This window comes from Ptiloglossa arizonensis, chromosome 11 (assembly GCF_051014685.1).
Source record: "Ptiloglossa arizonensis isolate GNS036 chromosome 11, iyPtiAriz1_principal, whole genome shotgun sequence".
Classification (NCBI taxonomy): Eukaryota; Metazoa; Arthropoda; class Insecta; order Hymenoptera; family Colletidae; genus Ptiloglossa; species Ptiloglossa arizonensis.
The window spans coordinates 4,842,288-4,868,024 of record NC_135058.1 but is presented as its reverse complement, the minus strand read 5'-3'; the positions used below and the strand labels follow the sequence as shown (position 1 = coordinate 4,868,024).

The window sequence follows — 25,737 nt, the reverse complement described above, 5'->3', positions numbered from 1 at the left end:
CAACGCGTACGGGGAAACTGTTAATTTTTGTAATTTTCTTTCCGCGGGTAATTTTTATGACTTACGTTCCACCACGGGTTATGAATTATAAGGAAAAAGAGTTTACGCGAGACGCAACGTTGTCGACGATGTCTTCGGGATAAATATTATCGCAGAAGGAAAGAACGTTCTTCGAAAACTTGAATAAACATATTTTTCCAACGGTCTATCCGTGTACTCGTGGATCTTTCGACGCGCGAGAAATAATCTTTGCTCATTTGTGAGAAAATTTAGAACACCCTACTGGAAGTTCCGATATTTTTCCTACAAAATTGTTAAGATCCGACGAGCTTTCGATTTCGCGACGGTCTCGATCGCGCTGCGAGCTTTAAAACAAAGAAAACGTATCCGAAAAGAAAGTCGAGGATCGTTCTCTAACGAGTTTCGTGAAACTCTGTACGATCGACCGTTAATTCGACTCGAAAATTATACGTATATCGTAATCTGTACGGGGATCTTTGTGTAATATTGACAACACGACGAACAGGCGGATAGGAGCGGCTGAACCACTTACACTGCCAGAGAATAAAAGGCGTCCGTGCTCGTGAGCTTTCAACTTTTCTTTTCAAAGTAGTTACCCCGTCAGTTGCTCCAACACCATCGCGGCGGCCCACATTATCTCTCTCTCCCCTTTCGCGAGCCCACTTATGGGGTGCGTTCAATTTTAATTCGCCGCTTTGTTCATTGTTCGAACCGCTTTAAAAGCGAACTATCAAGCGTTCGTGAAACGTTTGCGAAAAAAGTTTACCGCCGACTTTTCACTGTCGTTTCAATTTACGCTGCGTCTCGCAATGTTGCTCCCGCGTCTGGATGCGCGGAACTCATTGCGCAGCGACTCGCGTTGAAAACGATTTTCCCGTATCGAGAGGTTAGGTTCGAGCAACGAACCACTCGGCCGTGAATTATCCTTTAGGCTATTCTTATTTCGTTCGAGTCGTTTGGCATCACTTGTTGATTTATATCCGCGTATAACGTGGACTTGAGGACACCTTTGGATTAAATTCAAATTTAGAATTCTTGCGAAATTTCACCCTCGATCGGGATTTCCTAGACATTAACGACCAACGATAGATATTGCATCATATAGGTATAGATATCATACATATATGTCATCTATATTATATCATATAGGTATAGATATTATATCATATAGATATTATATCATGTATGTATAGATATTATATCATATAGGTATAGATATTATATCATATAGATATAGATATTATATCATATAGATATAGATATTATATCATATAGATATTATATCATGTAGGTATAGATATTATATCATATAGATATTATATCATATAGATATAGATATTATATCATATAGATATCATATATATTACCTATATTATATCGTATAGATATAGATATCATATATATTACCTATATTCTATCATATAGATATAGATATTATATATATATATTATCTATATTATATCATATAGATATAGATATCACTATTCCGAAAACTGGAGAAAAATATTTGGTATACCGTAGAAGGTTAATTATTTTTCATCTGTAAATACATTTATAGAAAACTATGCTCCTCGCTCCCTTCCCCTCCCCCTCTTATTTGAAAATTTCGATCGCGTAATTGCTTTCGTATCGCGAACGTCGCTGAGGGGCATCCTTTGTCGCTCCTCGCGGTGCCCGTGCCTCCGCATTCTCGTAATAAAGACGTTTAATAGTAATAATAATAATAGCACGAAGCAACGACCATGCGGTATCGCGCGAACGCATGGAGTTTCGCGTTTTCCTCGGTTCCACGGTTGAAAAGCAAAACCGCGAAAGGGCAGACCAAACGGCGGTTGCGAAGTTCACGGAAGAAAGCGTCGGCACGGAGTAATATAATTGCGGGGTCATCGTAGAAAAAGCGTTCTCCTTTATACGGTTTACTCGGCCGCCTTTTAGATTCTCATTTTCTTACTGCAAATAATTCCGCCATTCGAAGAATGCTTTGGCCCCGGCGTCCTCTTTCCCTCTGTCTTTTTTACTTTTCCACCGCCGTTATAATTTCACGCGTCACATAAGCTCAAAGTCCTTTACGCGAAACGAGACCACCGGGGAATTCGCTGACACAGGAGAAGAGGCCTCTAGAAATTGTACAGATTATTTATAGAGGGAAAGAGAGAAAGAGAGATATAGGAGAGGGGGGAGGGAGAGAGGGAGAGAGAGAGACACGAACGAGTCAACGTACAACAATTGTCGTTCGCAGAAGCGGCCAGTGGCGATATCTGGCCGCACTCGTCGAGTTGTTTGCTTATTGGCGCTAATGTGGCGCCGTTCAAGGGGCATAAAGTGGTTCAATAATAATTTCCACGCGAGGATTCTTAAAGCGTGAAATCGTTGTTGTAATAATACGTGGTACGAGTCTATTCAACGGACGACGAATACGCGCCGCGTTATTATCGAGCATCGTAAACGATTGGATATTAACGGAGGAAATTAACTCCCGGCGTACACGGTTTTGATTCAATCGCGTGTATCTGGTAGTTTGGGTAGAACCGTGTTAATTATGTATCACAATAATGCGGGACTTGACGATCCGTGTATCGAAGGTTGGAAATAGTTAACTAGTTGTTGGAATATCTACCGACTGGTAAACTCCTCCATTATTTGTTACTTAGTTCACCGTGGCTTTCGTGCTGGTCGAATAGTTCGTGTGCGCTCGAAAGGTCGAAAGGAAGCGTATTTCTAGCGGAGTGGAGTTGTCATCGCGAACAAAATCAGCGAATTATAGTTGGAACGTTTAGAAAGGATCCCTAGGGTGGGAGAAGGTTGGCCCCGCCCCCCTTCCCCCACCACGCGTACTCGTACACTCACTTTTTAACGAACTCTCACGGAACGACAGTACTCGAAATTCTGCAACGAACGGTACCCAGTTTTAGGCGTAGACGGTTAATAGAGGACGCACCCCATCATTCGGGAGATATTCGACGTTGAAGATTCGTTGGGCTCTTTATCTCCGATGGTGTGAGCAACGTCGGTAGGCGAGCGCGGTTGATATTAAATATGAATATTTCGTGGGATTGGACAACACGATTTCACAATTGTAATATTTAATATTCGGAAACCCGTTTGAGATACGAGTCTCGTGCTCCGCAGGGATTTTTATTCTTCGACATTGCCATCGAGTGGTGTGGATTTAAAAATGGGTAAAAAAAAGTTCGAGGAGGTGGTATATCTTGTTTTGCCACGCTCGGGCCACTCTAGCGATTCTTTCTTATCGTCAACCTGTACATTTCACTCGTTCGAGTTGTTGCCGATCAATCGCCAATGTGTATATTTATAATCGTCGAACGAAGTCGCAACTTATCGCCCAATGTAACGTGTCGTCTCTGTACGCGCAGTTAAGATCGAACAAAGACGATTCGATGTTTGCATCTTGTTCCAGAGCAGATGAGAATACGGTGCTGTTCGTAGCAATAAAGACGCAAACGAGCCAACAGGTTCGTTCTCGTATCGATGCTTCGATCGATACGAGGACTTAAATATTTAACCGTATCGAAAGGAAAGATAAAGACAGACGTTTATTTCCGGTTGGATCGTACAAGCCCTAGGTCTGTACATTGAATTCTATTCGTGTCCTGTGCTGGGTGTTTGCGAACCGACTGTGCGCGTAGTGTACGCGTGTTGACGTTTTTCTTGATCGCGAGTCGGAAAATGGGAAATTGATTTCGAGTTTACGCCGTGAATGATAGATGGCCGGGGATCATAATAGAAGCGAATGCTCTTCTAAGCGCTAAGAGCTGACCCATTCTCTACACTTGGCAACCAAACAAATGATGGGATGCCTGCGACTATTGTGCTCGTAACTCTGTAACTCGAACCCTCACGAAGAAGGGAAAGATAATAAAAGCAGGAGTTGCTCGATGAAGCGTCGTTGTTCGCTCGTTACTTTGCCAAACCACAAGTAATGCGAGATCGAGGAAATTCAGCAAGGTTACCAGAAGTACTTTAGCGGCTGACAATCCAGTCCCTCGAAACTTAGACCGATCCGTTCCGCGAAAGAAAAAGTAGAAAGACGTCAAGTTACGAACATTGCTCCGACGTTGTTTTTCAAAATCGAATTCGAATTTAAAGATCGACGGGAAAGAGGAGCCGATAAGTTTTTGAATCTTAAACAACGAACACTCGAGAGAGAGAGATTCGAAGGAAAAAGAAAGTCGATGGAGAAAATTTAAACTACTCGACCCATGCAAATACTTCCAATTGAAAATGGTATCGTTTTGTTCCGTTTTTATTACTTTCAGACTCGCGCAAAGTGCTTAATAGGAATGGTAATTAGCACGATAATCACAGTTAACTTGATTGCCTAATGCATCGCGCGATACAAGTAAAGAACTTAATCGGCTTATTCGTATGAATATGCTGATTACCGGATTATTGTTTATGCACATCTATTCAAAGTCTGCGAACGCAAGTCAGCGCGTAACCGGCAATTAAAGTGTGTACATACGGTTAGACGTTTAGATGTACGCGTAGATGTACTTACTCTCTGATATTTTTTATCGCTACAAGTATCCTTTCAAATGTTTCGTCGTTCTTTGAATTGAACGCGGTTAATACGCATCGCTCTGTAACATTGTATAATAAAAAAATGTCGCACCGTGCTTCGAATAGTCGTATACAAAATGTACATTTGAGAAATGTTTAAAGGAAGATAAAATTTACGAGTTGTGCTTCGAGTGCGATCCAATTCGGTGAGTCGGTGCTAAATTTATGTTTTTTACAACGTTTTGTATCGCGTACAAAAATATCTCCCCGTTTCACGGGTCTTCTGTTAGAAAATTTCCATCGACGAAAGATGAATCGACTTTGCGGACACCGGTGAAAAAAAGGAAAATTCCCGGATTGCGTCTTAACAAAATACCGTTCACGTTGTTTTCAACCACCCGAGAGCTGTACACTTGGCGAAAGAGAGCTCAAGGAATAAGTTGACGTTTATTATTACGGAACGATACGTCGGAAACTTACACTCGAATAATCGATTTTACGTAAATACCGCGATAGCTTTTACTTTGAACTGCCTGTTACGCAAACGCTCGATTCGTATTTTGCAATTTCCTTCAATTACAATTATCGAATAAACGAAATGCTAGACGAAGAGGTATACGTCGAGATAACGGTTAGAAATTATCCGTTTATCTGGAATGAGAATCTTATCAATTAACGATATGCATATATTTACCAGGCAGAAACGAGAGACGAAATAAAAAAGTATGCTAAACACTAACTACAATAAAAGTCTTGTAACCTCTTTGCGAATGCACCGCGCTGACTTGTACCGTGCATTATAGTAAAGGACAAAGGGGCACTGCTTTGTTTCCTCTTCTCTTTCTTCTCTTTTAGTTTATTCCTACTGGTTCGTGTCTCTCTCCCCTCCACTCTTTCTTCTCGCTCACTTATTCGTTCGCATTCTGTCCGCACACACAACCATTTGCATCGTTTACGCTGTTTATACGCGAGTCCCCACGGTTTTCGGACGACTCTCCTTATTAAAGTATTTAACGTTCCAATCTCGTCGAAATTTACTCACGTGGCTGTTTATTATTAAAAAAATAGGAAAATAGTTACGAAATCCACGATCCTTAAAACTACCCCGTTCGTTTCGCAGGTCGTGTTTCGTACACGTAAGAATAAAATTCTTACAAACTTTCGACAATCGCGATTCACCGGACAAATTTGACTACGCGTTCTTCAATAACGTACAAAGTCGTTTGTGTAAATTTAAATTTAAATCTACCACCTTATTTTAAATACGGGTAACTGTTCGCACATCGCGCATAAATTACGAACGATATATTCGCAAATTGTTCGTAATCATTGATACTATTTTTCGTACATATATGTATTTCCTCTCGACGAGGATCACCTCGCTCCGATTATTATTCGGACGTAATAAAAAGAATTGGGAATCCTTTTTGTCTTCCTCTTCGACCGTGTCTCGAGTAACCAAATTTCAACTGTTTCGAATTTTCATAGCAATAATGGTAAAAGTAACACGAATACGTTTTTCATCGCGTCGGAGTTATTACGAAACTTGGGAATCGAGCAAAAGAGAATAATGTATAGGAGCAAGGATAAATATCCATTTACGGCAGAAAGGCGAGGTGCAGCTATACGGTGTTATTAACCTAACCCCGCGGTATTTACCGGTATCTAAGAATCGAAACGATCTATCTTCGATCGAGCACCGTTTACTTTCACGAGCCGGTACGAAAACCGGTGGTCGTCGGACGAAAAACGAAATTGCGACATAAAAATGATTCTCTGCCGCGGGTTTTTTCAGCGCGTGGGCGGGGGAACGTGGAAGGGAGATACGCCGATGACAATCGCTGATCAAATTGCACGACGACTAATTGTTCGTCGAGTCGTCCCATCCGAATTGAAACGAGGAGTGAAAATTGAAATGCTCGCCGGAGGGTCACTTGATCCCGAAATAGAAAAAGTTATACTAGGCGGCCGATTGGTAACAATGGACGACAATGACGAATTTATACTTTCGAGATACAGCGCGGAAGATAGACGCGGTTTTACCGTACGAATCGTGTCTCGAATACGTTTACTGCTACTTTCAAATCGTACGTAATCATCGTGTACACGGCACCGTCCTAACGAGAGACGATGATTTATCTCCACGGCTCTCGTAATAATTGCGTATACCTTTCATCGATACGGTTAATCGATTTCATTTTCCACTCCGAGACACTTTTTCCACCGTAGTTCAGTCGGTCGATTGTTCCTTTAATTCGTGTCTCGAACACAGCCGGCAATCCTTCCTCGGAGCACAAACCACCGTTCGGAATGCTTAATGGTCACTGTCCTGGTTTAGATCAATGTTTTCTCCTTTCTAAATAATCCGTTTTGTATCTCCGTTACTACAGTCGGCGTAAAATCAAACGGTCCCTCGTCATCGCAAAATTCATCGCGGCGAAAATTTGGTATTTTCACGTGTAACCGTTCTCGTTTAACGTTTCGTTCGTTTTAAAGGGAGGGATTTACGGTAAATCCACAGGTTTGCGCGAAACGATGAATCTTGGAGAGGGGAGTAGCCGCTCGACGACCTCGAGCAACCATTTCGTTTCGTTTCGATTCGATCTACACTATTGTCTCGTTATAGATCGTCATTCGAGTTTCGTTGTAAGTAGCCTCACTGTTTCCTACACTGTTTCTGTGGTTGGTGTGTCGAGTACGACAGACTGCGAGCGAGCAACAGGCCACATGGTGGTGATAAACCATAAAATTCGCTCGAGTTTTCGGCGGGTTTGATAAGCCAATCTTGTATCGTGACGATCTTTAAATTTTATTAACCAGCCCTTACTGACATTCAACGAAGACTGTCTCTGTTATTTTCAATACTTTTTCCCGTAATAATAAATCCGTGAGTGGATTTCTCATTGTCCACTGTTTTGCGAATCACGTCCCAAGGTGATTTTCCAAATCCTCGATACCGCATTTTTCTTTAGTTTAATTTTCATTCACGGACTCCTGTAGCCGTATAGTTTCTTAATTTACTTTTCTCGCGTTGAATGCGTTGAATTGTTTTTATGCAAATTTGATACTGAGCCAAATTGGTGATAGTTCCTCTGTCGTGTTCAATTCGTTAAGAACGTTATTTTCCCTTTTTATCGTTAATAAGATTCTTTTTCGGCTCATGATAATTTAACAACAATTTAACCATAATAATACACGCTGTTGCAATAGTGATCGTAACGGTACGACTTGTTAAAATTTCTAAAAAATTTCAACATTTGCCTCGAAAAGCCGCACACGACTACCGTGACGAAAATTGCAATAGTAGTCGTTCAATGCGCGAAAAGGTGGAAAGTTCGAGCTTTAAAAAAAAGGGTGTTTCGTTCGTCAAAATCGAACGAGTTTTAACGGAGTTTCAACAGTTTTAAGATCAAGTAAACTTTACGGTACTCGTGTCCGGTTTTCTCGGGCAAATACATAGCCGCTTCGAAAAAGTATCAGCCTCGCGTTACTCGAGGAGTAACAGGCACGATTTAGCATCTTGGAATGTTTAACATCTTGGTAATGTCTTGTATCGTTTACCGAGATTTGTTTTCAGTTATCGTGAATACATTTGCACCTTCGGCGATAAAATTCTTATTTTTAAACCTCTCGAATAAATCTCGAAACTATGCTGTTCTTCGATCGGATCGTTACGTTCTCCCTTTCTTGACTCGTGTAAATAGAAATTTATCGAGCGATACCACGCGCAAAGTATTTATCGAACACTCGTGGTTCGATCCGTTCGACAGAAATCATCTTCTATGAACAAGGTTCACGGGAAATACGAAACAACGAAAATACCAGTGTACACGTTCGGTAACACGAGTTCTACGAAACGAACATTTTAAACATTTACCCGGGCAAATGACTTTGTGCTGCGCGTTAACGCTCGGCGCTTACTTCGCGGGCTCGTTTTCGACGCAATGAAAATATTTGAAGATTTCGCGTCGATCTTCATCGGTGCGTTTCATTTCCCCTTTCTGGAATAATGGAAACGTTCCAAAGTTTTTACGGGCACTCGTAACTTGAGCGTGTCGACTCGAGTATCCCCGAAATTCTTACGAGCTCGCGGCACAGGAGCTCGTGATTCGTTACTTCGGAGCACAGGTTACGATCGAATCGATCGCGATACGATTTCCAATTCGTATTCAACGCGTCGCGCGCTTGTATTTTTTTCCTTTCTTTCTTTTTTTTCGCGAAATGTATTATCAAACAAATTTTTCAGCATTTCCGTTTCGGTGCGTCCAGTAATTTCGTATTACTGTGTACATCCGTGTACTCGTATATTTACATGCTTCGCAACTTTATTTAACACGTAAATAGCAGGATTTCAAATAGAATCAGACATACGCGTGTATTTTCGTTCGTTCGCTTGACGCTGAAAAATATTATTTTCGTTAGTCAAGAATTTTTATTGTTTTTTCATGCTTCGGTGTTCAAACAACGATGAAAACGTAACGAAAATAAAATCGTTTGTAATGTTCACAGCAATTGATGGCCGATCCGGTGAAAATTACAGAATGATTTTCACGTTCCCGTTGTTTGCGATGATAATAATTTGATCGATAATACAACGGGAACGAGTGTTACGTTAGTCCACGATTACGCGAGATAATTTTTTCACGGTTAAACGAATACACACGGGGTATCGAAATTCATCCACCGACGAGACCATCAATTTCAACATTCGTCGTACCTTCGGAAAAGTACGATCGATCGAACGGTGAAGTTTCTTCGATGAAAGTATGCCTAAACGCAACTTCCATCGTTTATGTTTAACCACGGGTAATTACAAAATTTTTAAAAAATCTTTCGAACAACGTACCATTGAAAATAATCATTTCCGTCGGGAGCACTTTTTCGATTTCTTGGTAATTCTCTTGAAAGTATACCGAAAAAAATAATTTCCATTCAACAAAGTCGATCGAAGTTTTTTTTTTTTCTCTCCTTTTACTCGTCATCGACCTTCCACGAATCGATCCACGTATTTCTAGAGCGACCGTATCGCTGATCGATCGTCGTCCGAAGAAAACGAGGTTGGAACATATCAATTAGGCCATTTGTACTCGCTATGACATTCCAACGTTTATGCGCCTTTATCATAGTTTTTCCCATCACATGTTGATTAAACGACTATTGTTTCCCGGTTCCATAGGTTGCATAAAGGCAGGTTTTGTAAAAAATGTTTCTCTTTCCGACGACTACCGAAATTGGCCATTTTCCTACCATTGTCTTTTAAATATTTGCACAACTCCGTTATCGTTGCGATGCGCGCGAATTTCCCGAACGTTCCCTCTTTGCGCAGCTAACGACACGTTCCACGTATATACGTATATACGTGTATTTTGTGCACGAGAATACGGATAAAAACGATCTTCTGTCCGATGAAAAGCGCTTCGAGTGATTAATCGCGAGGATTAATTAATCGCAGAGGGAGCAAGAAACCGCACGGTTTCGCTGATTAACCCGTCGCTCGTGGATAGGTTGTACGACGTTTCGTGAAATCGTAATCAGACGAATGGTCTTTTTCATCGACGAATGATGGACTACGATACGTAGAGGGGGTTTCTGCACATTCCCTATTATTTCATTGTTCGGCGCACAGCCCGATCGTGCAACGAACTTTGACTTTACGCGTAAGTATACACGGCTCGATTTTACAATACTTCCTGCAACGTTTCGATTTACGATTATTTCACATAATCGCCAATTTTACAGCAAATTACAGCTGTACGCTAACACACTACCATTCAGGGTGATCAGAAGTTTCATCGAAGGTCGAAAGTTTGAGATTAGGTCGAGGAAATTTTGCTACGGATTTATGAATCTCCGTAAAAGGAGGAAAAAAGTTACAATTATGATAGAATTTTTCCTCAAAATGAATACTTGCGTGAATACTTACTACGAATCTCCGTGAGAGGAGGAAACAAGTATAATTATGATAACATTTTTCCTCAAAACTAATACTCACGTGTATATTTACTATGAATTCTCGTAAAAGGAAGAAGCAAGTTACAATTATAATAAAATCTTTCCTCAAAACGAATACTTACTACGAATCCTCGTGAGAGGAGGAAACAAGTATAATTATGATAACATTTTCCCTCAAAACTAATACTCACGTGTACATTTACTATGAATTCTCGTAAAAGGAAGAAGCAAGTTACAATTATAATAAAATCTTTCCTCAAAACGAATACTTACTATGAATCCCCGTGAGAGGAGGAAACAAGTACAATTATAATAAAATTTTCCCTCAAAACTAATACTCACGTGTACATTTACTATGATTCCTCGTAAAAGGAAGAAACAAGTTACAATTATAATAAAATCTTTCCTCAAAACGAATACTTACAGGTGAAAACGCGATACGATACATTGAACGATAATCGACTCTCAACAATGATAAGTATTCAAGCGCAAATCGGCCGCGCGCGTATACAAAATTACATTTCCCGCCGTAAATACTCGCTTTCGAAATCTCAATTTCATCCGACTTTCTTCCTTCTTTTATAGAGATCTATAAATCCGTATGAATTTTTCATCGATACGATTATTTCGAGGAATTCAATCTTTTACGGTACACACGATTAAAAAAGATAGTACCGGTTACGTTCTCGAGAAACGTATTTTCGAAACGATCCGTTAGCGCCACAATTTCAAACTGTTCTTTCATTGCACACTTTGTCTAAATACGTCTTTACCGAATCATAAAAGAGAACAGGAAGTACAAGTGAATCGAGATCGGTATACACAGCACCTACGTATACAGATTAAATATTATTATCATCGCAACGACGTATTTATCGACCAAACTGAAAGAAAACGTGTATTTCGCGTCAGAGTAATCGTTACACAATTGCCGAAAGGTCAAGTGGAACCAGAGACCGATTGTAAACTTTGCCGAAGAAATCTGTTTACTTTTTCACTAACCGTGCGATAAAGTGATTCGAATACGTACGATCGTTGTTTTTCTTCTTTTAAACGAATTTACGCGAAACACACCGTAGATTCGAGGCAAATTGAAAACCGATGCGTGTATACACGCATAGACGTTGGAAGGAAAGAGAGCCGTTTTCGGCTCGTAGCCCCCGTAATTGGTGGGTTTTAGCGATATAATTCTTGGCCCCGAGGCATATCACAGGCCTATGGGCTTCAAGCCGTCGTCGACGGGTCCATTGGGGTGGTTGCCCACCTCTTCTCATATACACACCATCCTCTTTCTCGTTGTGTACACGGGGGTGCGGCTCGGGCTTTACCCGACTGTTGGGATCCGTTAGGCACCGGAGTTTGAGGGTAAGAACGGTATGACAAGCATTTGATGAGGGGGCCAACGCCACCCACTGAAATCCCTACAAGGGGTTCTCATTTTCCTCACTATCGAAGCGTACCGTGGAACACTTCTCGACGATTCGAATAGCGCAAATTCGACCGATATCTTTGTCAACGAAACAACCTTGTAACGATACGCACGAATCGAACAATTATACCACCTTTCGTTCCCTTGCTCACTTTCGTAGCTAACGATCGTCGTGAAACACTTCTCGACGATTCGAAAACCCAAATTACAGATACCCTTCTCGATGTAACGTTACACTTTACCCGAGTGCAACATTCTCCAGCTTGTAAATATATACTAACCGTGAGCCTCACTTTCTCGTTACTCTCGGTGCGTTTACCATAATCCTGGACACACTTCTCGGCAAATTCGAATCCTTCCAAACGTAACGCGATCTCCCTTCTAGTTTCACGTTGCGCGCAAGATTTCTACGATTACAAGAATTCTCCAACCTCGTGTCATCTCGTTGCTATCTACAAGGGTGCGATCGTTATCGAACATTTTTCGGGAGGATGTAAATTGGTGCCGCGACGTTATCTCCGCGGAAGAGTCTCTCGACGCGTGAACCTTTCGGGTGATTTTAAAGTACCCGTTCAGATCCAGGCGTAAGTTCTCGGAAACGCGTGACGTTTTCGGTGTCCAACGTTCGAAGTTGTTCGTGCTCGAGTTTGGCCGATCGTGGAGTCCGGGGGCGATTTTTCCGCGTCGAGGTACGCGCGTGGTTCGAAGAATGTAACTTGCTCGCGAAAGATTGATCGCCACTGCCAACTGTGTCGAGAACGTCGCAACACTCTTGCCACACCGGGGAGTCACCGAGTGTCCGCCGACAGTGGTTCTCATCTAGCAACGTGTAACAAACCCGGCCAGGTCCAGCCACCGTTCGACGTGGTTTGAGAACCGTGGACGGGTTCTTGTCCAACATTTACATTTACATGTCGAACGAGGTTCGACCCTCGGCTATCCTCGTTAAAGCGCCGAAGGGCACGGTCAGAAATATACGGAACGCATATGCGCGCACATATTCATACGGCACGGGCGTGGAGCGGCTGTCACTGTCATTCGCATGATTCTCGTGCAGCGAATGACGCGTATCGATCAAAAGACCGCTTCTTCGAGGTGTCGGGTCGCTGCCTCGGAAAACAGCGGGTCGAGAGACGACGACGACGACGACGACGACGATCGTGTGCGCGCGTTCGTGTTCCATTTTAGTCTCGAATCGTCGAATTTATTCCTTTCGGTTTGACGCCCCTGTTGTTCAACGTTGGAAAACTTGACGCGGAGAACTGAAATTGAAGGCGAAACGCGAATGCCTGGAAAGCTGTAAACGATGTTTCGGATCGGTACATTAACCCTTAAGAAGGCGCGCCGGGGGTTTAACCGAACTCTCGTTTCGTTTGTTTCTCGCCCTCCGTGTCCAAACGAAGGATCGTAATTAGGGAAATTTTTGGAGCAATTTTTTGCTTGCGCGGAGAAACACGTTTCGAGACACGATCGTGTTCGGTCGAGATACCTTCTCGACGCAGAGAACACGGGGGAGGGAATAAGATTTCGTTTCATTTCTTCGTTGGCGAAAAGAGAAGAAAGTTGAAAGTTTGTCGCTGATCAGGAATCGACTTTGATTCTCATTAGGAACACGAGTATTGTCGGTAACGAATTCTCGAACGATATTATTAAAAAGACAAAAATCGACACGGACACGTTGTACGTTTGTGAAAGAAACGCGAGACCTGGCAACTTTTTAATGCGCTGTCGTTCGAAACGGTTGAAATCTGTAATCAACCGTACAGAAAAAAAAAACAAAAAAAAAAAAAAAAAAAAAAAGAAACGGTAGCGTATCGAACACGATGGCCGTAGTCGAAGGGTTTACGCGCTTTAAAATCGCGCTGGATTCGTCGTATAAACATTTTATTGTGTTTTTGCTCGCGTCGGGGGTTGTGAAATGAACAGCTGATGCGTGTTTCTTGTCTCGTACGGAGGAGAACGATTACCGCTTGGAAGCGGTGGGTGTACAAGGCAGAAGGAAAGATCGATACAAGTACACGTTTGTTGTGGGTTCGTGTAAAAAGACTCTCAAAGCCCGGGCCGGGACGCGAGGGGTGAGGTTGAAATAGAAAAAATGCCAGCTTTCTTGTAGACGATAAACGTTTCATCCCTTGCGTGACGAAGGCATTTACTTCGATATCGTCCACGTGGCCGATCGAAACCACTCGTGATACAACGAGCTTCTTCACGGATCCAGCAGATGGCTACTCGAGGAATACCTCGATCTCGCCGGTGGAAACGTTACGGTTGAAAAAGGGGTCGGTCCTGTTGCGACACGGAACGTTCAACGGCCAAGGTGGTTCCCAATCGCGACGATTTTCCCGATACGAATTTTCAAACGTTCTCGTTACTCGGTTACCAAAATTTCCCCCGAATTTCCACCGCGGCTGATCGTTCGAAACTTTTCACAGTCCGCGGTCTTCCCTCTCGTTTAACATTTTCACGGTTCGCGGTCCGAGCGAGGAACGGGGTTTCCTTGAATTTTCCACTTACTCCGAGACACACTCGACGCGTTACGAATCTGTTCACACGCTCCGAAATAATAACTGATCGTAAAAACAGATTCGTGCCCGGTTTCCTTCCGATGTGAGAAATACACATTCGTCCCATTGTGTCGGTTTCTAACCTATATTTAACGCGGTTGCGAAGTAATTAAAGTAGGGGTTACTACGCGGAGGACGTTGCACAAAATTAAGATTCCAAAGCAGATGGAAACATTCTCGATCCCACCTTGTCGGTACAATTTATACCCAATCTGTAAAGTACTCGTATTAACCAAAGTTAGTTCTCCGCTATGAAATCGTTGCAATTATCACCCTTGCCTAGCGATCGGTAGAAAGAACGTATGTAGTTGTTTCAACGTACGTTTCTACGTCGTTTGAGAAACCGTACCCGATCGATTCGTCGATTGAACCGGCGTTTAAAACACCGAACGTAGCGTTCGTTGAACGTTTCTTCGGTGAAATCGTAGCATCCGTCGGGAATCGCTCGACGATTCAAGGCCACTCTTCTGATTTCGAATCGAACGCGTCTCTCACTTTGACCGGCTCTCCTCCGTTGCGCGGTAAAGCGCGTAAACGTGGGCGTTCGCGCGCAGCCACGTTCCAAGGGAGGGGATGAGGTGACCGGTGACCTCGAGCGACCGTTAGATTCTGAACCGACTATAGAAGAGAAAGCCACGGATCGGATACAGCGATCGTACGGCAGACACAGAGCGGTGTGGCTCGGTCCGAATGTTTGCGTTGACTCGCAATGTATCTTCGACGGTTCTACAGCTCGAAGTCTGTACATCGTTGTACGTACTCGTTGCCTACAGCGCGATCCAAGATCGATGCCAGCCGTTTCTGTTCGGAGATTGCACAAAACCGCGTCCTCTCGCCGAGAAAACATTAATCCTGCCAATTCCGGTCCAACAAAGATTTAATACACTCGTACACGGCCGGGTCTGTATTGACGGGTGTATTTCCACGGACGATAAATCTTGCTTTAGTCGCGCATAGGTTAAGGGGAACTGCCAACACCCAGGGGTGACTGTATAGCATTGTGTTCGGGGCAACGATGCTACTCGTGCACGGGTAACGTGTGTAGGCGTGTACACGTGCCTCGTGGCTCGATCGCACACAACGCCGCCTAAGAACAACACACCGCGCGCCTCTGTCGCTGGATCACGTCGCGCTGGGTCTGCGGGAAGCAAGAGGTTATATTCCGTCGGTCCTCCACTACGGTGCATTGTGCGCACTGCCATGAAACGTCTAACCTATAATAATCATACCGATATACAAGACGAGCTCCGTAATGCTCGCTTCTCGTACAGGACGCGCGCACACCTACGCGGACGTATACACGCTCACGGAATCCGTGTTCCGAGCGTGCATGTGCGACCCGAGAGCGGCAACACGGCTCACCGTCAATCCGCCATTGCGACATGGACGTGAGGTTACGCGCGTGAACGGGGAAGCGAGGTTGCCCTCGTCTCTGGCCTCTCTGCCACCCAGCGTGCATCGCCACTCTTCTGGCAAGAAATGGTAGCAAAACCTCGGTACAACGTTCGATTGGCCGGTTGTTTTGCGCTGACTATTAAGGCGTCTGTAATTGCTCCATAACGTAGGAAGGCCAAGAATCGGCCGGATCGGATCGTTCGGTACGGCCCTCGAACCCGGATCTTTCGTTTCCTCGACGATTACTTTAATCAAAGATACTCTCGGCGAAGGGCTCGCGCGGGGAAAAATAATCTCGTAAATAGAAAGTCTCCTCGAGCTGGTTTCGTTCCTTCTACCTTATCCCCCTCCCGACGGATTCGTGCTCTCGGCTCTCTTGCTCTTTGCTAACGAATTTAACAATCTTTTCTAACGATTTTTCTTCTCTTTCTTTTTTTTTTTCTCCGTTTTTTTTTTTTTCTTCTTCTTTTCGATGGAACGAAAAATTTATCGACGAGAGTACGTTACTCGCGTAACGTTGGAGGAATAGTTACGTTTTATAACCGAGCGATCGACGTGGGTTACAAAAGTTGTCCTTATTCAGAGGTTTCCAATCTTGCGCAGAAACCTCGAGACTCGGGAAGAAGTTTCTTTCTCTTTGTAAAATTAATATACGTTTAACGTATATATACGAGTGCAAAGCCTTCGAGTGATCGATTTACTTGAAATTTTGCACAGTGAAAATTTGTAGAATAGACACGCGGTCAACGTTCCGCGAAACAAACCCGGGAAATCGTCGCGCGATTGAAAAGTACCATTTTTACCGTTTCGTATACCGTGTCATATTTTTGTCGAATATCTCGAAAAGTTATCGGTGGTGATCGGCGCTCGTGAATCCGCGACGACGATTCGTTTCAAAGCCTCGCTTCGTTGTACGTGCGGATAGACACGCCTTATCGCTTGAAATGCCGTGTACGCGAGTCGAGAGTGTCCAGGAATTACAATAATTTTCAAGAATTCGGTTATTGTTCGAAACGAGTACTCGCGTATCGTTGGCCGTGTCGTGCATCGTTCGGTTATTGAAATCGATCCGAATATAAAACTGGAGACACGTGTCCGAATATCAATCTCGACGTTACGACTCGCGCAGAATTCTTTTGCATAATACTTGTGTTTATATTCAATCGTTCGTCGCGCGAAAGTTCTTCAAGGACCCAAACGTCGATTCGTTACAATTACGACTTACCGTTTAATCGATCTCTACCGTCTCGTTCGGTAAATTGAAATAATGGGCAAAGATCACGGTTATCTCGGCCCATTCGGTGAACCGTAGTTGAAAATTACTGACGCGCGAAATTATTCGAGACGTTGGTTAACTTTTTCGCGGTAATATTATTTTCGTTCGAACACGGGACACAATTGTACGGGAGTTGAATCGAATACGTTCCCCCCTCTCTCTCTCTCTCTCTCACTCGTTGTAATTGTACGACTCGGTATGTTTGCACGCGCTACGAAAATAGTATCAAGTATACCGTCCCTTCTATCAGTTACACGCTATCGCAACGCAGGTTTGCATATTCCGACTGCGCACCTCTGAACAGCAGGAATTTCACCACGTGCTCTCCCTCTCTGCCTTTCACCTTGGTCTTCTTCAACGAGCAGTCTCTCCCTCCTACTCGTTCACCCTCTAAATTCAGTCTAGGTTCCCCTTACAAAGCGTGCCGGTATTTGTTAGCACATTTTATGTCTCGACATTGATTGAGCATACATATTCCGTTAAAGCATTTCACCAGCAGACATTCCAAATTGTGTTCTCTCCTATTATAACGAATCCTCGTTGTACTTTATTCCATCTACGTGGAAACGTATTACACGAACGTAATCATTCTACGAATATTTCTTTCCAAAGAAGACTGCTCTCGTATCGTATCGCGTAAATTAATACGCGCGAAAGAACGAGAGAGAATTTCCGATTGATAATTCACGAAAACCAGGATTACGCTTACACCGCGGTTTAATTATCTTACATCGATAATCGTCGACTCGAATTCCCGTATAAATTAGTCGTGGTCCGCGTCCCGCGAACGATAAAAATTATTTCAATTTTCTCCTCGCGATTAGCGTCGTCTTTCTCTTCGAAGTGTTACTATGTAAATCGGTAATTATTCAAAGTAGTATCGACGTTGTAAATATCATTGTCATCGAACGTACAATTTTCCGAACTGGTCTCCAACGACTCGATTAATAATTTCCCTTCGCGCGCAACTGGATCGGATACGAAAGTTTTATTTACGAAACTCGTCGCGTGTATTTTCAACGTTGGTTCACGATCGTCGTCGTACGCTTCTTCGAAGAAGTAATTACAACATTGTTTACGATTATCCAAGGAACGGGAGCCAGGCGCGTATCGATTCCGGATCGATTAATGGCAATTAATTTCGTCTTCTCGGTACATCGATCAGTTTTTTTTTTTTTACGAACGAGACAACGCGTCGTCGATAATGTTTTTCCTTCCGTGTGACGCGTTCAAAAGCGAGCGAACGTCGCGCGGGAAATTATCATTCCTTATCCGAAGCTTTATCGCGTACCGCGACGACCGGACACTTCGATCCTCGTTTCCATTATTTATGGTTTTATTAACGAGCCGGGATGTGTAATTCAAAGACGCGCGCGCCAGACTTCCCGATGGCCTAGACTCCGTTATTTGTGCAGGATGCGTTGCCCGTGTGTCTGTACACGCATAGAAAACTTGTGTGCTTATTCGTCGGTGTTCGCTGCATATCGATGCATCGATGTTTATTCAAGTGCAGCTACATCGGCCTCGTGCGTCTGACTTTCAACAGCCTCGAAACATGATTTGAATAATTCCCAACAGCGGTGGCTCATCCAATTAGACTCCTTTCCGCGATACGATACAAGAGGAGCAAAGAACAAATTCACGCGAATAAGATTACGCGTTCGAAGGTATTCGGTTGGCCGTGTCGAAAATCATTCGATGGTTGTTTGTAAGTCGGGTGGAAATTATCGGTTATCGCGCGCACGGGTCTCGCTCAAGGTGTTGCTGGGTTGTTTCCCGCGAAACTATTAACGATACCGGTAACCTTTCTTTTCCAAGCGTTAACGCTCCTTGGTGTCTCTTACGTTACAGTTAGGTTACCGGTACTCGACTCCTGGTTAGAGTGGCCAAATCAGATACGTACAATACTTGGATTTGGGGTGCACGTGCTACAACAACAAAAAAAAAGAAAAAAGAAAAAGAAAAAACGTTACTTTATCGTTCCGGTGTTCTGCGTACACAAAATTAGGATAAACTGTACTCTCGATTAAAAACGAATATAAATTGAAATATTTCACGCGATTTCACGAATTCTTGAGTGTCTGTCATCGAATCTTGTATACACCATGGTATGTTTCTTATTCCGGATCGTACGTATCGTTCTCGTACGATTCGAATGGACTTGCCGGACCGTAAATAAAGTAATAATAATAATAATATTTCACAGTATTGCCTCGGTATTTTTCTCTCGAACGATTCTTCCGAAGGAACGTCGCGTAATTGTTCGTCTGTTCGAAGAGCGCTCTGCAAATGTAATAATATTTATCTGAAATGTCACTTCGTATCTCGCGTAATTGAGGAGTTACGGCAAAAAAGTGGTTTTTGCTGGAGAAACTAAACGGTGGCTATAAAAAGTATCGAGTCCGGCGTTGTATCGGTTGGAAATCTAATTGACCAACACCGGTCGAGTTAATAAGCACCATTTACATTATTGATCGACTGAAAATTCTAATTGGATCGAAACTGGTATCGTTTCAGTATCGTGATTCCATAAACGTTTCATGACATCACTCGTTCGCAACTGGTCATCATCGATACTACGATCTATGGATCGCGTGTCTCCGATGGTCCTTCGATTGGATTCGAAAACACACTTTATCCATGCAAATCGGGATTTTTTATGAGTTTTATCGATCGATTAAGGTTGTATTCGTAATTCGTACTTTATCAATTACTCTTCCTGTACAGATCGTACACTCTATATAAATCGTGTACCTCGTGAAATGCAATATTACAAGGAGTACGAGTGTCCTCGATCTTTTACAAAATTCAATTGTTTCTCGTTCGAATTTGGAGATATTTTAAAACGATTAATCGTCTTTTTAAAATAATTTTTCGTAAATTAAATTGTTTCTCGTTCGAGTTTGGAAATATTTTCAAACGATCGATCGTTCTCGTTCAACCGGTTTTTAATTCTCCGAAAGATGCGCATTAAAAGTATCACGGGCATATCAAAGCGTACGATTGTCCCTATCGTTATACATATTCATATTTTCTTAGCCGTTCTTTGTAAACACAAGCAGATTTACAAACATGCATATGTATACTTTGGTTTTTCATACTTTATTGGTCGAGCGTACGTAGACTCGTATGATTGATTGTAAACAGGGTGAGTCACTTAACTGACCACCTCAAATACATAATCGGTTAACGAGTGGCACATACGTTACCTACTATATTACACATTGTAGCGATACACGTACGTAATGAGAATGCAATACAAATTACTCATTCGCATGGAGCCTAATGGAAAATATTTGTAGCATCGTTTGCATTTGAAATTACTCGACGAATAAGCGATTCTCGACTTTCGACTACGTATACCTCGTTACTTTTTCCCTTCGGTTTCAAATTTCCGGAGATCCCGGATAAAAAGTTCAAAGCAATATTTGTATCTCGATAAAAGAGCAAGATAATAAGAAACTAATTATCGCGTTCCAAATCTCTCTTTCGATAACGTGTAATATTTTCTCGTACGACGAAACGATTCGCGAGTAACTTTTCGTGATTGCAATTACACGATTCACTCGATACGATCATTCTCAATACGATCCTATTCTTCGCTTTCGATTTCTTGTAACCCGATACTTTATTACTCGGACTTGGAATTGTTCTTTCGAAGTCCGAAGATTCTTTCGGTCAAAAAGTAAATCCTACTCCAAATCTCGTCTCAGTAGCACTCGATCTTCGAAATACCGTCTCATACGACAAAACGATTCGCGAGTAATTACTAGGTTGTTCGATAAGTTTTGTTCTTCGAGAAAACTTATCGAACAGTACTACGTTGAACAGCACTGTTCAATAAGGTTGCTTGGTAAGTTTTGTCGTTCGATAACACTCATTGAACGTTACTACATTGAACAGTACTATATTGCACAGTACTATATTGAACAGTACTACATGGAACAGTACTATATTGAATTTTACTACATGGAACAGTACTATATAGAACAGTATTACATGGAACAGTACTATAGAGAACAGTACTACATGGAACAGTACTACATGGAACAGCACTACATGAAATAATACTACATGAAACAATACTACATTGCACAGTACTATATTGAACAGTACTACATTGAACAGTACTACATGGAACAGTACTATATTGAATTTTACTACATGGAACAGTACTATATAGAACATTATTACATGGAACAGTACTATAGAGAACAGTATTACATGGAACAGTACTACATGGAACAGTACTATATGGAACAGTACTGCATGAAATAATACTACATGAAACAATACTACATGAAACAATACTACATTGCACAGTACTACATTGAACAGTACTACATGGAACAGTACTATATTGAATTTTACTACATGGAACAGTACTATATAGAACAGTATTACATGGAACAGTACTATAGAGAACAGTACTACATGGAACAGTACTACATGGAACAGCACTACATGAAATAATACTACATGAAACAATACTACATTGCACAGTACTATATTGAACAGTACTACATTGAACAGTACTACATGGAACAGTACTATATTGAATTTTACTACATGGAACAGTACTATATAGAACATTATTACATGGAACAGTACTATAGAGAACAGTATTACATGGAACAGTACTACATGGAACAGTTCTACATGGAACAGTACTGCATGAAATAATACTACATGAAACAATACTACATTGAACAGTACTATATGGAACAGTACTACATTGAACAGTACTACATTGAACAGTACTACATTGAACAGTACTATATTGAATAGTACTATATTGAATAGTACTACATTGAATAATACTGTTCAAGAAGTTTTGTCGTTCGATAAAGTTCATTGAACAGTACTACATTGAACAGTACTATTCAAGAAGTTTTTTCGTTCGATAAAGTTCATTGAACAGTACTACATTGAACAGTATTACATTGAACAGTATTAGATTGAACGGTACTGTTGAATAAGTTTTATCGAACGACAGAACTTACCGAACAACCTACTACTCGGTAGACTCGGCCCAAGAAAGATTTGTAGTCTAAAACCAGGAAGGTCAATTTCTCGAAATGTCCGGGCTCGTTAAAATCTATGGCCGCTTTCTTGGAAGTTGTGGACGAGCCCTTAAGGGGCTTCTCGCTTACGTCATCCGATCTTTGGTCTATCCTCGGCCCCCCCGAAGACCTATTACCTTATTTACGATTCGCATGGCCATTATCTCTTGGCAACAAAGTGAACCAGCCGGTTTTTCGATACGATCCTGCGTGCAGACGCGCACGCACACACGCTCCGTGCAACGGTGTACACGCGTCTGCACGCATACGTATACAAGCACGCGTGGACAATACACATTCGCGCGTGCTCCTTCATTGATTTCGCTGGTGTGAAAGGGGAATCGGGCAGACAATGAATACAAAGGCCGCGGTACAACATAGGGACCGGGCAGAGAAGCGTGCTCTCTCGTCGAGGCGCCTCGAGAACGGAAGACTTTTGTCTTCGCTCGTTAATAACAGTTTTGACACAGCGGGAAAGGCACGGATGATTGGACGGTTTATGGACGAGGCAAAAGGAAATTATTGAAAAATTGATTTTTACGATTACGAATCGTTCCTTTGATCAGAACGAAGCATTGATGCGTGCCCTCGTCTTGCGCACGCGTCCCCGCGCTCGCGCCGGCTTCCACGTGCTTCAGCACCGTTGAATCCGTGTGATTCGTTAAGCTCAAAGAGCGAAATCCGATAGTCGCATTGAAGAACGGTCCGAAAAAAAAAGAAAGAAAAAAAAAAGGGAAGGGGGGCGGAGGTGGAGGATGTAATTAAAAAAGAGAAAACGGAGGAAAAAATTGATGCGCAGCTGCGATACGATCGATATCGAGTTCGTGTCGATGCACGGTGGATTTTTCCGCGAACGATTTTCGTTAATTAATGCCCGCCCCAAGGAAGAAACGCGTTTAAGGAAATTAATACATCGTTTCGTCTCGAAACAATTTCGAGTTAGTCGAGGCCCTTGGTTAGACGAGGGATCGAGTTTTACGAAAAACTTCTCCGGTCGAGAAACATTACAAATTGATGGTTCGATATCGTACATCTGCTTACACGCGAGTAATAATTAAAAAAAGCAGATTTCTCGGATATTTCTTTTGTTCGTGGATCGTGTGCGTGTAAAATTTGCGACGATGAGAAATATTAGTCGATCGTAAGAGCATCCTTTTATAATATTTTGTGCAAGATTTATTTTTCAACTCTTCGATTAATACCCATCGGAACTTACAAGTAATACAAGTAACGAGAATACGTGATATAAGAACAAAAGAGAAATGTACGTAAATTTTAAAGGAACTTTTCAGAATTTGAGAGTATCGAAAGTTGTTTTTCTGTGTTCGTAGACGAAGGTACGTGATATTTCCTACATTTGAAATATATTTATCGAACATTTTAACGTGGAAAATTTCCGACAGTAATCGTTCGCGTTAATTGGTCGATCGTATCTAAAATTTCGAGACCGTTCCAATGTATGTATATTCGTCTTCTTGGAATCCAGTGGAGAAACTTCGCGATCGTTTTTGTGAAATTGTGTCTTCGAGCTCGCGATTGTAAAAACGAGTATCCGCGATGAAAACGAGCCACTATTTAAAGAAACACCGAAGATGGGAGCGCGTTTCGTCGCGGAAAAATTGGTGACGGTTGCTCCGTTGGTTTTCTATTTTCTAAATCGGGAACTGGTCGGTTTCGTCTTTCGAGCGGTTATTTTTACGAATTTTCGTTCGCGTTCGAACGATATCCAAAATAAATAAGAAGCTCGATTAAATTGGAAGAGGTTTCACCGTTCGGTTCCGTATCGTCGATATGAAAATTGAATATCTGGTGTTGCTGATTATTCACACCGAGTGGAATTTTACGATTAAATCGCAATAACGTGTCTTTAAATAGAATCGATCCATCGGTAGCTCCGATGTTGACGCGTTTAATTTTAAGAACGTCTCGGTCCCGCGGTTCTAACTTGAAAATTAGAGGGTCGGGAAAAATAAAGAGCGCTCGGTGTTACGAAAACCGTGGCTCGAGAGAAACGGGGAATTACGAGCAACAAATTTTGGATCAATAACCGGAATTATCGTCGACGGTGGAATCGTTGGTCGGGTCGCGCGAGAATTTTCATGAAAACGAATTGTCGTTGGCCGTATCGCGTAACGGATGTGTGTACGCTGCTGGGTTAACCATCGGAACAACAACCTGTTCGATGACTGTTCCGTTTGATGATTGCAACAAGTGAGGCCCACCACCGTCCTCTTCCCCGATCTGTTCCCAGACCATTTTACCACCGACAGCCACTCCCCGTTTCGAATTCAACAAGTGGCCAAATCATTCTACGCGAGACTACGTAGCACCCGAAAAACTGGAATTTTCCAGCCAGCGGACAGTCATTGACCAATTAACGCCGCCCCGGCGAGAGTATTTCTCTTTATCGAGTGAGATTTTGTCATTCGGTCCCGAAATTCCTCTCGTTTTGTTTCCGAACGCGCAACGCGCAACGCTCGATGATGCCGCGTAATCGTATCGGATTAATGATTCGACTATGAAAGAGGATCGTTTCATCGTACTCGGCGAATCGTAGAAAACGAAAACGCGTATCGAAATTTCAACGAGAAACGCGACGAACGATGGGCGACGATCGAAACGAAAAATGATCGATCGACGAGACGAGTTACGGGCACGAGGATTGAAAACGATCGAATGGAAAACCATTGTTCTTGAATCTCGAAGTGATCGTATCTTCGAGAAAGTTGCAACGTTGTGGATGCAACGAATCGAAAATGGAAGACCAAGTGGAGTAATTGATCTGGGTTAGAGACTGAGAGACGAAGAAAAAGGTTCCCCGGGAAAACAATTTCGAACAGAGAGGGAAAAGAATTTGTACAGTTGGCGAAAAGGGAGTTGATTCGTTTTTTCTCCGAAATCTCGATGTTTCGACCAAAGAGGGCCGACAAATTTCGTAAAGTTTCTTTTAGATTCCTCTTGCCCAGTTTCCGCGTGATATTCGATACACTTTGTTCGAAGTTCAGCTTCACCTGACCGTATCGTTATCGACCGTTTGTTAATCACTTCGCGAGCACTTCGGGAATCGAAGACGTCGAGAACAATTCGATCGCCATCGATTCGAATCCTCGAAAGCATCCGATCTTCTTTTTTCGTCTTTCTTATCGGGTTATCCTCGTTCGACGAGTAACGGATAAATAGATTTATGCGAAGCGGGTTTAATAAAACGAAACACCATTAAAACGTCTCATCGACGAACCTTTGAAAAGCTGACTTTGAAAAGCGATCCTTCTCGGGTGCTCGCTGATGGGGTAGCGAACGACACCCTTACGAGACATTCAAACTTTCGAACGATACTCGAACAAAGATACGAACGAAGATAAAACACTCCTCGGAACGCGAAAGATAAGAAATTTCTCGCGGTAAAGAAACAAATATCTTCACCGGTCGGAACGGGATCGACTCGGAGTCAATTTGTACGTTCGTTGTACGAGGAATGAAACGATAATCGGTGTTATTCGAGCCACGTGCAAAGAT

At 42.5% G+C, this 25,737-nt stretch overlaps 1 protein-coding gene across 6 annotated transcripts in view; it reads left to right on the top strand.

Annotated features, from left to right (window-relative positions):
- The window catches only part of Gro (TLE family member transcriptional corepressor groucho), a 187,181-nt gene that overhangs the window by 8,448 nt on the left and 152,996 nt on the right, over positions 1-25,737 (top strand). The gene's annotated exons all lie outside the window — the stretch shown is intronic.